This window comes from Polyodon spathula, chromosome 24 (genome assembly GCF_017654505.1).
Source record: "Polyodon spathula isolate WHYD16114869_AA chromosome 24, ASM1765450v1, whole genome shotgun sequence".
NCBI lineage: Eukaryota > Metazoa > Chordata > Actinopteri > Acipenseriformes > Polyodontidae > Polyodon > Polyodon spathula.
Genome location: NC_054557.1, coordinates 23,504,536 through 23,519,574, shown reverse-complemented (window position 1 = coordinate 23,519,574; position 15,039 = coordinate 23,504,536).

Here is a 15,039-nt window from a genome sequence, read left to right as displayed (position 1 = left end):
CTGTCCATGGGAAGCATAACTGTGGCTGGGACAAACAGATACCGCTGCCCTGCCTGAACTACATGAGCAGCATTCACACTGAGCTACATTAACACAATCACACTGACCTACACTAACACAATCACACTGAACTACATGAACAACAATCACACTGAACTACATGAACAACAATCACACTGAGCTACATGAACACAATCACACTAAGCTACACTAATACAATCACACTGAGCTACACTAACACAATCACACTGAGCTACACTAATACAATCACACTGAGCTACACTAACACAATCACACTGAGCTACACTAACACAATCACACTGAGCTACACTAACACAATCACACTGAGCTACACTAACACAATCACACTGAGCTACACTAACACAATCACACTGAGCTACACTAACACAATCACACTGAGCTACAAGAACACAATCACACTGAGCTACACTAACACAATCACACTGAGCTACAAGAACACAATCACACTGAGCTACACTAACACAATCACACTGCCTAGAATAATTGTACAGTTATAATCTGATATTTCACAATCAAAAATAAAAGTGAGAGACTGTAAATACAAAATTAGACCTTTTGCTATCATGCCTTCATGTTGTGGATACTGGCAAATTTGTATGCCAATATGTTTTTCTACCACCACCTTTAGAACCTTCTGATAGTTCATTTATATTAATGACCATTTGAGCAGTATTTTCAATGCTTTTAATAATAAAAAAAAAAACTGTAACTGCCACCAGTTTTTGAAGGCAGGAAAAGACACTACAGAGTTTATATTCCCCTTTCAAATTTTGTTCCCGTTGTGTACTGAATATAATTAGCCTTGTATATTTTTGTTTTAAGATTTAACATAGTTTAACTAAGAATACAAAGTTGTGTAATGACTGAATACCCTTTAAATTACTGAGAAACTCATGCATGCTGAGTGGATGTTTTGCTGTGCTGTGCTCAGGGGCCAGGTCTATACCTTGTGGATGACAATGGGACCAGGCTCTCTGGACAGCTGTTTTCTCCAGCTGTGGCAGCAGTTACACCTGTGGAGTTGTAGACACTACAACTCCACAGGCGTAACTGCCAACTGTTCCTATATGGCCGGGAGAGTCCCGATTTCATAGCAGTTGTCCCCCGTCCTGATTTCATAGCAAGAAAATATCGATATTGATCCTCTGAGATTCTTTACAGCTAGTCCAGGGTGATCGCAGTCGCGCTACACTGTTTTTTTTTTTATCTCTCTCTTTAGTGGCTGCTGGCTCTCGTCACTTTACTGCCTGGCAGTGATCACATGACCGGGTCTCATTTTATTGACATGTCACATCCAATCACATTGCAGAAGCGTATTGTTTCTCCGAAGTTGGTGCACTGTGATTGGATGTGTTTGATTTAGAGTGAAATGTGGGAGCCAATGGACCGTGAAGGACTGGAGTTCGCGACACTTCATTATCGTGCAGCTTTATGTGTTTATGCGTAACAGACGAAGCCTGTTTCATGTCTGCTATTATGTCGTCATCATCGCCATGTTCTTGTTTAATTTGCCTGTCTTCATCTTTTCTTTCCAGTGTATCACATCCGTCAAGATGGATGGATCGAAATCTGCAAAGACGATGTAGCTGAGCTTATTCACCAATATGCATTAGAAAACAAGTGACACAGCTGCACTGGTACAAGCAATACAAGATCACACAACACAGCTGCACTGGTACAAGCAATACAAGATCACACAACACAGCTGCACTGGTACAAGCAATACAAGATTACACAACACAGCTGCACTGGTACAAGCAATACAAGATCACACAACACAGCTGCACTGGTACAAGCAATACAAGATCACACAACACAGCTGCACTGGTACAAGCAATACAAGATCACACAACACAGCTGCACTGGTACAAGCAATACAAGATCACACAACACAGCTGCACTGGTACAAGCAATACAAGATTACACAACACAGCTGCACTGGTACAAGCAATACAAGATCACACAACACAGCTGCACTGGTACAAGCAATACAAGATCACACAACACAGCTGCACTGGTACAAGCAATACCAGATCACACAACACAGCTGCACTGGTACAAGCAATACAAGATCACACAACACAGCTGCACTGGTACAAGCAATACAAGATCACACAACACAGCTGCACTGGTACAAGCAATACCAGATCACACAACACAGCTGCACTGGTACAAGCAATACAAGATCACACAACACAGCTGCACTGGTACAAGCAATACAAGATCACACAACACAGCTGCACTGGTACAAGCAATACCAGATCACACAACACAGCTGCACTGGTACAAGCAATACAAGATCACACAACTCAGCTGCACTGGTACAAGCAATACCAGATCACACAACACAGCTGCACTGGTACATGCAATACAAGATCACACAACACAGCTGCACTGTTACAAGCAATACAAGATCACACAATCAGCAACAACATTTTATTAATGGATCTGTAACAGTGTCTTCAACTGCTCAGCTGTGCACAGTACATGCCTTCAAATAAAGGATCTCTGGTGTTGAAAACTCTGAAATGTATTCATATCCCCCCCCCACCCACTTAAATCCCTGTCGTCCCAATAGGCTCAGGCTTCTAATTAATCTAGGTAATGGGCAGGTCTCCTACCTAAATTGGACAGCTCGGACCTCCGTAAGGGTTTGTCACAGAGACGGCCGAAGTGGGCGGCGTCAGAACCAGGAAAAGGAATGAAATACACAAAACACAGGCGGATGAAATGAAATGATGATGGTGCTGGCTGGCGCCGGTTTATTGTAAAATAAAAGGGTTTAACAAACAAAAGACAGGACACGGCACTTCACGCCAAAATAAACAGACAAACAAAACGAATAGACACGGACAAAACACAGAGTGGACGAACGCTACACAAACAATTGAAATCTATATTTACACTTATCTATCTCTTTCTCTCTCTCTCCCGTTCTCTACTCCCGAACACACAACTGCAAGTATGTGACAACGTGCATCTATATATATATACTGTTGTGCTGGGATTTAATTACCAATTAATTATTCACTTGAATCCCAGCACGTGAATTAATAAAGTGCAATTCCCCGTGCTCACATATTACTACATTTTACTTGCACGTGAAGTGCTGTGCAATCCTCGTGCCTAAATACACATATACATTTTTAAACACTCGTGTTACACAGACCCGTTTATATCCCGTGTACCAATGTCTATACACCAACATTTAAACACACCACACGCAACACATAACAGATAATATACACAGGGGTGGGCACTTTGTCACATATACCCCCCCTGTGCAAAGCACACATGGCCTCAATGGCCACCTCCCCCCTTAAAAGCCCAAAAGTCCCGCCCAAAGTCCTTGGCCAGGACCGGAGGCTTCCAGGGGCCCACAGTTCGTAATGCTGTCAGCAGCAATGCTGACAGCGGGGTAGCATTCTCCTGCCAGGGTAGTCCTAGCAGCGGAAAGGCTGCTTGGGGTGTGGTCTCCTGACCTTCCCCCTCCTTCGGCGCCGGCAGCTCCCCTTGGTGGGGCTTCAACCACAGTTCTTCCTGCAGGGAAGAAACTGCAGAGGGAGCAGGTCTCCGGACCTCCCCCACGATCTCCGGCAGCGAAACTGCTGCTGGGGTTGGTGGTCTCCAGACCTCCTCCCCCTTCTTCGTGGCCGGCAGCTCCCCGTCGTGGGGTTCCGGCCACAGTACTTCCGGCTGTGATGCGGAGCGGCGGGCAACCCCAGGCGATGCAGAGCGGCGGGCAACCCCAGGCAATGCAGAGCGGCGGGCAACCCCAGGCGATGCAGAGGGCATCCTTGGGCGAAGCGAGGCTGGCAGTCAGGACAAGCTGGGGTGCGGGTGTTGGCCCTCTTTTCGGCCACTGCGGCCGGGAGGTTCTTCCCCGTGCTTCTCTCAGCAGCCTATGCAAGGGCTGCTGAGGACCGCCAGCATCTAGTCCTGGTCCTTCTGGTGAAGGGAGAGGCAGCTCCTGCTCCTCTCCCCCTGATGGAGGTGGAGGCAGAGGAAGCTCCAGCTCCTCTCCTCGTGATGGTGGGGGAAGTGATACCAGCAGGCATTCACCCTCTGCTGGTGGGGGAAGTGATACCAGCAGGCATTCACCCTCTGCTGGTGGGGGAAGTGATACCAGCAGGCATTCATCCTCTGCTGGTGGACAGGGACCCAGCAGGCATTCACCCTCTGCTGGTGGAGGAGGCAGAGGCAGCTCCTGCTGCTCTGCTCCTGCCAATGGAGGTGGCAGAGGCAGAGGCAGCTCCTGCTGCTCTGCTCCTGCCGGTGGAGGTGGGGAGCGACGTGTAGTCTCCTGGTGGTGGAGGTGGGAGCGGCATGTAGTCTCCCCTTGTTACAGGGGACTGGTGCAGCTCTCCCTCACTTGCAGGGGACTGGTGCGGCTCTGGAGACAGCGGTGGGACCTCTGCCTTCCTCTTCCCCTTTCCCCTTCTCTGCCACCTCCTCACCTTCCTCTCCTGCGGCAGTTCCTCCTCTCCTTCCTGGTAGGGGCAGCGCACCACCGGGTGCCCAAACTCCCCACAGGCAAGGCACCAGCCCTGGTCCTCCAGACCACCGAGGAACTCCTCCAGGTCCTGGCAGCCATCTCTCCAGTCCCAGCCTTCCATGTTTTTTTTTTTTTTTGTTGTTGTTTTTTGCTGTGTTTTTTTTTTTTTTTTTTTTTTTATTTGACAAAACACCTCTCCTGGTCTGACGCTTGGAGGCGCTGTTATCCCACGCAGGACACCACGTGTCACAGAGACGGCCGAAGTGGGCGGCGTCAGAACCAGGAAAAGGAATGAAATACACAAAACACAGGCGGATGAAATGAAATGATGATGGTGCTGGCTGGCGCCGGTTTATTGTAAAATAAAAGGGTTTAACAAACAAAAGACAGGACACGGCACTTCACGCCAAAATAAACAGACAAACAAAACGAATAGACACGGACAAAACACAGAGTGGACGAACGCTACACAAACAATTGAAATCTATATTTACACTTATCTATCTCTTTCTCTCTCTCTCCCGTTCTCTACTCCCGAACACACAACTGCAAGTATGTGACAACGTGCATCTATATATATATACTGTTGTGCTGGGATTTAATTACCAATTAATTATTCACTTGAATCCCAGCACGTGAATTAATAAAGTGCAATTCCCCGTGCTCACATATTACTACATTTTACTTGCACGTGAAGTGCTGTGCAATCCTCGTGCCTAAATACACATATACATTTTTAAACACTCGTGTTACACAGACCCGTTTATATCCCGTGTACCAATGTCTATACACCAACATTTAAACACACCACACGCAACACATAACAGATAATATACACAGGGGCGGGCACTTTGTCACAGGGTTCCACCGGTGGAGCTATAATTTCGGGTGTTCCTTCCAAAGCAGGCATTTCGTCAAATTCCTGATCCAGTTCTCTCTCGGGACTAGATCGATCCGGATGCTCAGGAGGGGATGCGACTACCAGCCTACCGGCAGTCACATGGGCATCAGAAAAGGTCTCATACCATTTATCTCTGTGGAGAGAACACCTGTGATGTGAGGTTCTGGAGACCTTTCGGAGGGTTCAAGGGGGGATGTCGCCCATGGACACGACCATAGGTTGTTCTGATGAATAGTCTTTTCTGGTCCTTCCTGATGCTCCAGCAGCACTCAGTAGATGGGGTTTCCTGGACCTAAAGGTGCCACAATCACAAAGGGGTTAGGGTTCCATCGGGGCGCTAACTTACCCCGGACTCTCTGCTGAAAGTCACCAAGACCCGCTCAACAGCCTGGCCTTGTTGCAGGTGCACCGGGGGCACTCCGAGGTCCACTCCTTGGCATCTTTGCCCATGCCATACCAGTAGAACCGCTGTCGAAGTATCGCTAAGAACTTTCCACTGGCAAAATGTCCGAAAGCTTCATGGTATTTTGTCCAAACTTGATGGCCTTGGCTTCGGGGGACCACAATCCACAGCTGCACCTCTCCGGTCGCTGTTCCTATCTCTCTTTTTACCAGGACATCTCCTTCCATGCAAAGCTGGTCCCACTCTTGTAGTAACCTTCAAGCCTCCAATGGTGCCATGGTATGTGCCTGTGCCTCGGAGGGGGGGGGGGGGGGGGGGGGTCCTCCATTCTTGCCTGGTCTGTACTAGCCGAATTGCGGGGTCCCTTTTCTGGCACATGGGTATCTGAGTAGTCTGGGTCTTCCATTCCCAGGGGTACGCCTCCTTCACCTTGGGATTCCATCTGTATGGGGGCAACCTGAGCCTCACGCTCTCCAGGAAGTCTAGAAAGAATGTCTGCATTGCGATTTGCCATTCCTGATGATACTTAATAGAAAAAGGAAAATTATCTCATTGTGCCATCCATCGCTGTTCTATTGCACCCAACTGTGCCTTATCCAAATGCACTAAAGGATTATTATCCGTAAACATCGTAAATTCTGCCTCCCACAGATAATCTTTGAATTTCTCGGTGACTGCCCATTTCTGTGCCAAAAACTCTAATTTAAAAGAACTATAATTCCTATTGTTCTTCTCTGCAGGATGTACATTATGACTAGCATACGCAATCACCCTTTCATATCCGTCTTGTACCTGTGCCAGTACAGCTCCTAAGCCGTCCAAGCTAGCATCTGTGTATAGCCAGAATGTCATCTTAAAATCAGTGTAAGCTAGAATAGGAACATTTATCAGTGCCATCTTCAGCTCTTCAAAGGCGGTCTGATACTGTGAAGTCCATTCTATGGTGGCTGTCTTCTTCCCGAAGGCAGCTGTTCCACTCAGCAGCACATGTAGTGGGCCGGCTTTCTTAGCACATGCTGGAATGAAACGTCGGTAATAGCCAACAAACCCAAGAAATGAACATAACTGCTGTACGGTGGATGGTGGGGGCCAATCCTGGATAACAATCAGTTTATCAGTGGCTACTCCTGCTCAGCTTACTTGATGCCCCAAGTGCCAGACTTCTCTTTGGAACAACTTGCGTTTTTTCAGTTGTAGTTTTAATCCTTTAATCCTTTAATCCTGAAGTACTTGTTCTAAATGGAGAAGGTGAGCTTCAAAAGTAGGTGAGTAAACAATCACATCATCAAGGTAGATTAATAATGAGTCATTTACCTGTACTCTCAAGTAGCATTGCATCAACCTTTGAAAAGTGGCAGGTGAGTTACATAATCCAACGGCATCCGGTCGAACTCGTACAAGCCCAGGGGGTAGTGAATGCAGTCTTCTCCCAGTCCCTGGGGTCCACCTGCCAGCATCCACTGGCTAGATCCAGGGTGGAGTACCATTCGGACTTACTAAGGTTCATCAGGGATTCTTCGATCCGCGGGAGTGGGTAAGCATCTTTATGGGTCAGGGCATTCAATTTCCAGTAGTCCACACAAAAACTCCAAGAACCATCATTCTTCTTCACCAGTACCTCAGGAGCTGCCCATGGACTACTACTCTCTCGGACCACTCCCTGTTCAATCATTGTGTGTAGAAGCGTCCTCAACTCCAGGTACAAACTCTGTGGGATTGGTCTATACCGTTCCTGGGAAGGAAGGGCCCTTCCAGTAGGGATATTGTGGAAGACAGCATCAGTCCACTCAAAGTTGTCTTCGTGCATTGCGAAAACCTTCTTCCAGCATTGCATTAGGTCCTCCAGCCTCTTCTGTTGGGCCAGCATGAGGCCATCTCCCTTAAAGGCCAGATTTGGTTCCCCTCAGCCACAGAAAAATGTTTAGGGTGATTCATCCACTTCTACCACATTGGGTTGAAGATACTTTTATACAAGATCACGATCACTATGAACATTTACCAGATCAATTTTAAATACAGTAGCCAGAGGGCGGCACTGTGGAACTTCAATGGGGTAGGGGTTCACGTTGCGAAGACACAACGGTATCCTTCCCTGTTTTACCCAAGCTAGGGTATGGGCTACTTGCCAATCCTCATCACCCTCTGTTGCTTCTACCATAGCACAATACTCCAAACGGGCCGGGTGTACAGTCACTTGTGTCCACACCACCATCTCACTCTGTGGGAGTATGTGGACTGGTTGCTGCCGCGTTAGGCGGGCTGTCCCCACTTTTCCATCGGGGGCCTCTTCTCGTTCCAATTGCCTGCAAACAGCAAACACCTTATTCCACTCATCCCTCGCTTTTGTCAACACAGCTGACTCGAAACATCTCAATCTGGGGCAGGCTCCTCCAAACACCTCTCCCCAGCAGTGGCTGATTACGTTCATCCCCAGGATCCCCTTCTTTGAGCTCAAGTTATTGTTCTCCACAATAATTACCCCTCGATCTGGAACTTTCACTCCTCCAATAACGAAATCCAGGATGGCGTACCCTATATAAAGGATTTGCAGCCCATTAGCAGCGTACAGCTTCAGCCATGAAACATCAGTAGTCCCCCTCATCAATTCCTGGCCCAGCCATCTCTGAAAGAAAGACCTACTAAACAGTGTTGCGAACCCGTATCCAACACACACAGTATCTTCACCCCACAAATCTGTACCTCCACCCCTGGACATTCTCCAGATATCATGGGCTACTCAACTGACCTCCCTACCTGGTCAATTCTCCCGTCAACTTGCCCTACTGTGGCCGGGCGTCTTAGTTTAAAGAGCTATAATGATGCTGTCATGAACAATTCCGTCTAAGGTGGTCGTTCTTGCCACATTGCACACAGATGGGCCATCCTTGATCGTCCCAACGTAGACTAGGCTGTGAATGATACTGTCCGTCCTCGACTCTCCCCCTAGGAACAATAGTAGACACAGGAACAACATCTGCAACTTGAGGGCATGGCCGTCCTCGAATCTCCTCTAGGAGGGACTTACCCAACTCTCATAGCTGTTCCTGTAGTTTTTATAATTTTCCATATCCAATGTAGGTTGAGTTGGGGGCTCAGGCAGCATCACGGGACAGGCAGTCACTTCAACTTCCATTTTCTCCTCCTCCCTTTCCAGTATCTTAGCCTCTCTAATAACTTCTGCAAGTGTAATTTGTGGGTGTCGATGTACCTGTCGCTGTAATTCTTGTCGAATAGATCCTGGCAGTACTTCCTCTTTTTGTGCCGCTGCTCCAGGTCCCTGTCATCGCCATCTGGAAAGTAATTCATGTAACCGGAGTATAAAAGCTCCCATAGTCTCACCGCTATGTTGACAGGCCTCAAAGAAGTCCACTCTACATTTTACCACAGAACCTTTATCCCCATATAAATCATCCAGACCCTTCCAAATTAATGCTCAGGTTGCCCGTTCCTCATCGTCGAGTACTAACACTTCTTGTTTTGCAGTCCCCTCTAATGCACCACACAAAAAGTCCACCTATTGAGCCTCTGCTAGCCCTTGGGAGTGCAACATTACCTCTACCTGAGCCCACTAGCCTCAATAGTTACCCTCCTCATTGAATTTAGGTACCCAAGCTAACCCCATAAACCAAGGCATGGCGATGGTATTCACGGAGGAGCAACACCAACCCCTTGAGCATCCATTGTGTGTGTGCAGACTAACCGGGAATCCTGCCGACTGCGCCAAAAATCCGCCTGTGTCACGGGTGGGATGACCAGGGGTAACCATAAGTAAATATACAATTATTAAGCACTGACTACGCCACCTTGTGTTTGAAAATGGCAAGGACCTTTGTGACAGAATGATAACAACCTTCCCTAGACAGGTTCTTTTGATTCCCAGGGATCCGAAACACACACACACACGCACACACACACACACACACACACACACACACACACACACACACACACACACACACACACACACACACACACACACACACTCAGGAGAACCAAATAGGTTAAAACAAGTTTTATTGTTTCTCCATAGGGTAAAGTATTTTAAAAAGAACAAACAAGTACACAACACTGCAAAAATTAAAACCAGGACATTCCCCTCAGGTGGGTAAATTCTCTAAAAAAATGTAATACAAAAAAAAAAAAATGTTCGTTCTTAGCTGAAACAGCAAGTCCAGAAATAAAGAGTGCGTAATCTGAGGCAAGTACTGTCCCACGGTAAGCGACCGAACCCGTCCTGCCACTAACTGTCTGTGAACAGGATGGCTTTGCAGGCGTGACGTCAGACCAGAAATAGACTCCAAACACTGAGGAATGGCGGTGAACTGAGACGGTACAGCGTCCAGTGTTCTATTGTAAAATAAAAAGTTCAAACAGGCAAAAACATTTTAAAAGAAAACGACGTGTTCACCAAAGCAGACAAACACAACGAACTAACACTGAACAAAAAGTGAATGAATAGACAAACAAACACGGTGAGTGAAATCAATTATTTACTTCTCTTTGTATTCTCTCCTTCTCCCCAACCATTCTCCACTCACCGAACACACAACCCCGAGTGAGTGAAAACATGCAGCTTCTATGCAGCTGTACCGAGACTCAATTGCTAATCAATCATTCAATTGGAGTGAATTAATAAAGTGCAATTCCCCGTGCTCACATATTATTTTTACGTGCACGTGAAGTGCTGTGCAATCCTCGTGCCTAAATACAAATATACATTTTAAACACTTCTAACCCATATTTATATCCCGTGCATTTTATACATAAACACCAACATTAACACACTACATAACGACAATGTGGGGAAGCTATAAAAAAAGGCCAACAAGATGCTCGGATATATAGTGAAAAGTGTTGAATTTAAATCAAGGGAAGTAATGTTAAAACTGTACAATGCACTTGTAAGACCTCATCTTGAATATTGTGTTCAGTTCTGGTCACCTCGCTACAAAAAGGATATTGCTGCTCTAGAAAGAGTGCAAAGAAGAGCAACCAGAATTATTCAGGGTTTAAAAGACATGTCATATGCAGACAGGCTTTAAGAATTGAATCTATTCAGTCTTGAACAAAGACTACGTGGTGATCTGATTCAAGCATTCACAATTCTAAAAGGTATTGACAATGTCAACCCAAAGGACTTTTACAACCTGAAAAAAAAAACGGACCAGGGGTCACAAATGGAGATTAGATAAAGGGGCATTCAGAACAGAAAATAGGAGGCACTTTTTTACACAGATAATTGTGAGGGTCTGGAACCAACTCCCCAGTAATGTTGTTGAAGCTGACACCCTGGGATCCTTCAAGAAGCTGCTTGATGAGATTCTGGGATCAATAAGCTACTAACAACCAAACGAGCAAGATGAGCCGAATGGCCTCTTCTCATCTGTAAACTTTCTTATTACTGGGGAGTTGGTTCCAGACTCCAACAATTCTTTGTATAAAAAAGTGCCTCTTATGATCTGTTCTGAATGCCCCTTTATCTAATTTCCACTTGTGACCCCTGGTCCTTGTTTATTTTTTCAGGTCACATGTACACTCTCATTACCATCCTCTATTGACCAGTATAATAGTTTCTTGGAGTTTTTTTCTAAATAAAAGAGACAAATGGTCTCTTTTAAAACTGATGCTACCCTAACTGCTGATCTTCCTGCCTTCGCTGGGACTGTTGTTATTGATTTTGCAGAGGTCACTCCTGTGTGTGTATCTGAGCTGGTTGTTGTTATTGATTTTGCAGAGGTCACTCCTGTGTGTGTATCTGAGCTGGTTGTTAAAATTAATTCCTATCTCTAGATCGTGTTCCAACCCCTTTGTTTAAGACATGTTTCTCAGTTTTGTGTCCTTTTGTTATAAGCTTAATTATATCACTGAGATCTGGTGTTGTGCCCTCACCTCTCAAATTGGCTGATATTACTCCTTTACTGAAAAAAAAAAACGAATCTAGATACTGAAGCTTTATGTAATTACAGGTCAATTTCAAATTGACTCTGGCAAAAATTTTAAAACAGGTGGTAGCGTCTCAGCTTCAGACTCATCTAGTGCTTAATCAGCTTTTCATGATCCTTTCCAATCTGGTTTTAGACCAGCACGTAGCACAGAAACTACTTTAGTTAAGGTAGTAAATGACTTACTGATGGCCAAAGACTCAGGTTCATCATCTATTCTTGTTGGCCTTGAGTGCAGCCTTTGATACTGTTAACCACAAAGTCTTTTACAATGTTTAAAGGACTTTATTCGTCTTTCTGGTACTGTCCTTCAGTGGTTTACTTCCTATTTGTCTAATAGAAAGCAGTTTGTTATCTAGGTGGGTTTAAATCTGATGTCAGCTCTGTTCCGTCTGGTGCTCTGCAGGGTTCCTTTCTGGGACCAGTATTACTCAATATTTGCATGCTTCTACTTGGTCAAATAATCAGATGCCACGGCATTCATTATCATTGCTATGCTGATGACACACAGATTTATCTGCAGACTAAACCTGATGTTTCTTTGGCTGTTTTGGTACTCATAACTGTTTAACTGATATAAAAACTTGAATGCAGCAAAAAAAAAAAAATGCAATTAAACTGTAATAAATAAAACAGGAGGTCATGTTATTGGGTTCTCCCCTAGATTCTACCCTTTCTTCTGAGGCTCACATTAAGAACATCAGCAGAGTGTCCTTCTTTCATTTACGAAACATTACTCGCCTTAGATTATCTTTATCTGTGTCTTCATTTCATCACGGTTCCACTATTGCAATGCTCTGCTTTGTGGTGTCTCTTCAAAACTAATTCATAGGCTGCAGTTTGTGCAAAATAGTGCGGCACAGGTTTGGCAAGAACAGGAAAGCATGATCACATGTCTCCAATGTTAGCATCTATTCACTGGTTGCCAGTAAAATTTGCTGCTGATTTTTATAACCTTACACAGCCTTGGCCCAATCCGTCTTAAGGACATGCTCTGTGATTATGTGCCGCAGTGGGTTTGCAGTCTGCTAGTAGTGCCCAGGTGCTTGTGCCATGGACAAGGCTGCGTGCGCACTGCGGGCGATCAGGCCTTTTGTTCTGCGGCCCCTTGCCTCTGGAATAATTGATTCACTCTGATTTCCCAGAAACTGTGTGATCAGAAAGCTGAGCAGTAAACCTGTAGGTGGCACTGTTGCCACACAAGCAGCACCACTCCTCCCGATCAGCTCAGCAAAGCAAACTGGCAGGGACTTTCCAGGGCAGAGTCCCCAGTGAGCAGCCTGCACCCTGTGGACAGCACAATCTGAGCTGAGTGTGAGACAGGCATGCCTGTCTGTCTTTAGCAGAAGCATCTTAATGTTCATTGTATTCTCAATGCAGTGTAACCAGACCTCTCCTCTCTCCTCTTATACTGCCTCTGTTTGTTTGTGCAGGTCTTGTTATTGTCCAGTATCCAGGTGTATGTGACTGTGTCTGCTGCATTCTGTCTGTGTGGATTTGACCAGAGGATACCAAGGCAGTACACTTTGAGAAGGGGCTGGTTCATTATCTTCTCTGTGCTTTACTACACTGTGCTGTGTTTTTACCACAGGGTACTGCAGTTTACTTTCAGGAGGTGATGCTTCATGGTCCTCAGTGTTCATCCCCGTGCTTTCTCTTCACTGTGCTTCACCAAGCTGATACAATGCCTGTGATTCAGGGGAGACGCTGTTCATGTCACACAGAAGAGCTGGCAGGCCTGGTGCTGTTAGTTGATATTGTGATTAGAACAGGGAAGCTGCATTCAGACATACAAGCTGATAGACTCTCAGCTCAGAACTCAATGGAGACAAGCAGCTCTGCTATTGGGATTGGACTTTCACCCATCCAGCCGCCATTTTAGTGCTCAACCAAGGCTCTGTGTTTAGACAAAATGGGTTCTGCTGATTCACCGCTTGAGCCAGAGAGAGAGAGAGAGAGCACTGGTCTGCACCTGCAGGGGGCGCTCTCTCCCTGCCTCAGCTGCGCTGGAGAAAGTGAAAGCATATTGCACTGGGACTTTCCAGCTGCAGTCATGTGACTGCGTTGATTTGCTTGTTTCTTGTAAAGAGCCGGGCGTGTCCTGGAGCGAGCCCAGCTCTGTGTCTGTGGCAGCGTGACAGCATCACAAACAGCGTGCCAGTGGCTTCAAACAGGACGGTGTGGAAACTCAAGAGAGCCCAACACATCCCTGGTAGTTAGGAGCTTGGGACAGTGCTGCAGCCAAGGGGTGTGTAACAAACTGGGAAAGAATAGACACACATGAGGAGCACACACACATACACACACACACACACACACACACACACACACACACACACAGATATATACAGTATATTTTGTAGGGCCCAGGGACACATACAGACACACTGTATAATCTGTAATAGAGGGTCCTACTCACAAAGTAATTTTACTCTTTTAGCTCTCTGTCAGCACAGAAAGACAACCTAAGAACAGTAAAAGCAACACTTTCTCATGATTTCCGTGTCTTACACTGAAAACTATAATAATGCAATGGGCACAGGCAGTCACATGTTAGTATATTTGATGAATTCATTGCTCTGCTATTTTGAGTGGGTTTCTCTTAGTGCTTCTCTTCAGAGCAGTTCCTCACCCTGTATACAGGTCTGCAGTGTTGAAAGGGTTAAGAGATATAGTTCAATGGGAGCTTTGTACAGTATCAGCTGTCAACAACAAGCTTGCTGATATGTTAACAAATGTGCTTCAATTTGTATTAATGGCAGGAAACTCATTTTATAAACTTTTAACAATTCTGCTGTGGGATGGGAGGGGGTGGGGGGTGCAGAGCACTTCACCTGAGATTGGTAAGCAAGAAACTCGTAATAAAACACAGTGCTCAGATTGTAATAACCTGCTGTTATTATCAGGGCAGTTAATAAAGCAAGCACATCTCCAAATACAATGACGTGAACCCTCTCTTTCAATAATGAGTGTTTGAAAACAAGCCCAGTGTTTGTTGTTTCTCTCACCAGGAGGGAGCTGTTGAGATGCAGTACCGCTGTCTTCCAACAGGGGATAGGAGCAAGAAGCAGAGCGCAGCAAGCAGCAGCATTCTCATTAGAAACTCAAACCAGTCTGTCCTTCAATAAAGACAATAATCTCAAAATTGATATTCTGTAAGCATGTTTATAATCACAGTGCCTTTAGAGATTTTCATGACACCTAAAATTAGACAACGGAAACTGTCCTACAGTGTATTTCTCAGTGTGGCAAAGTG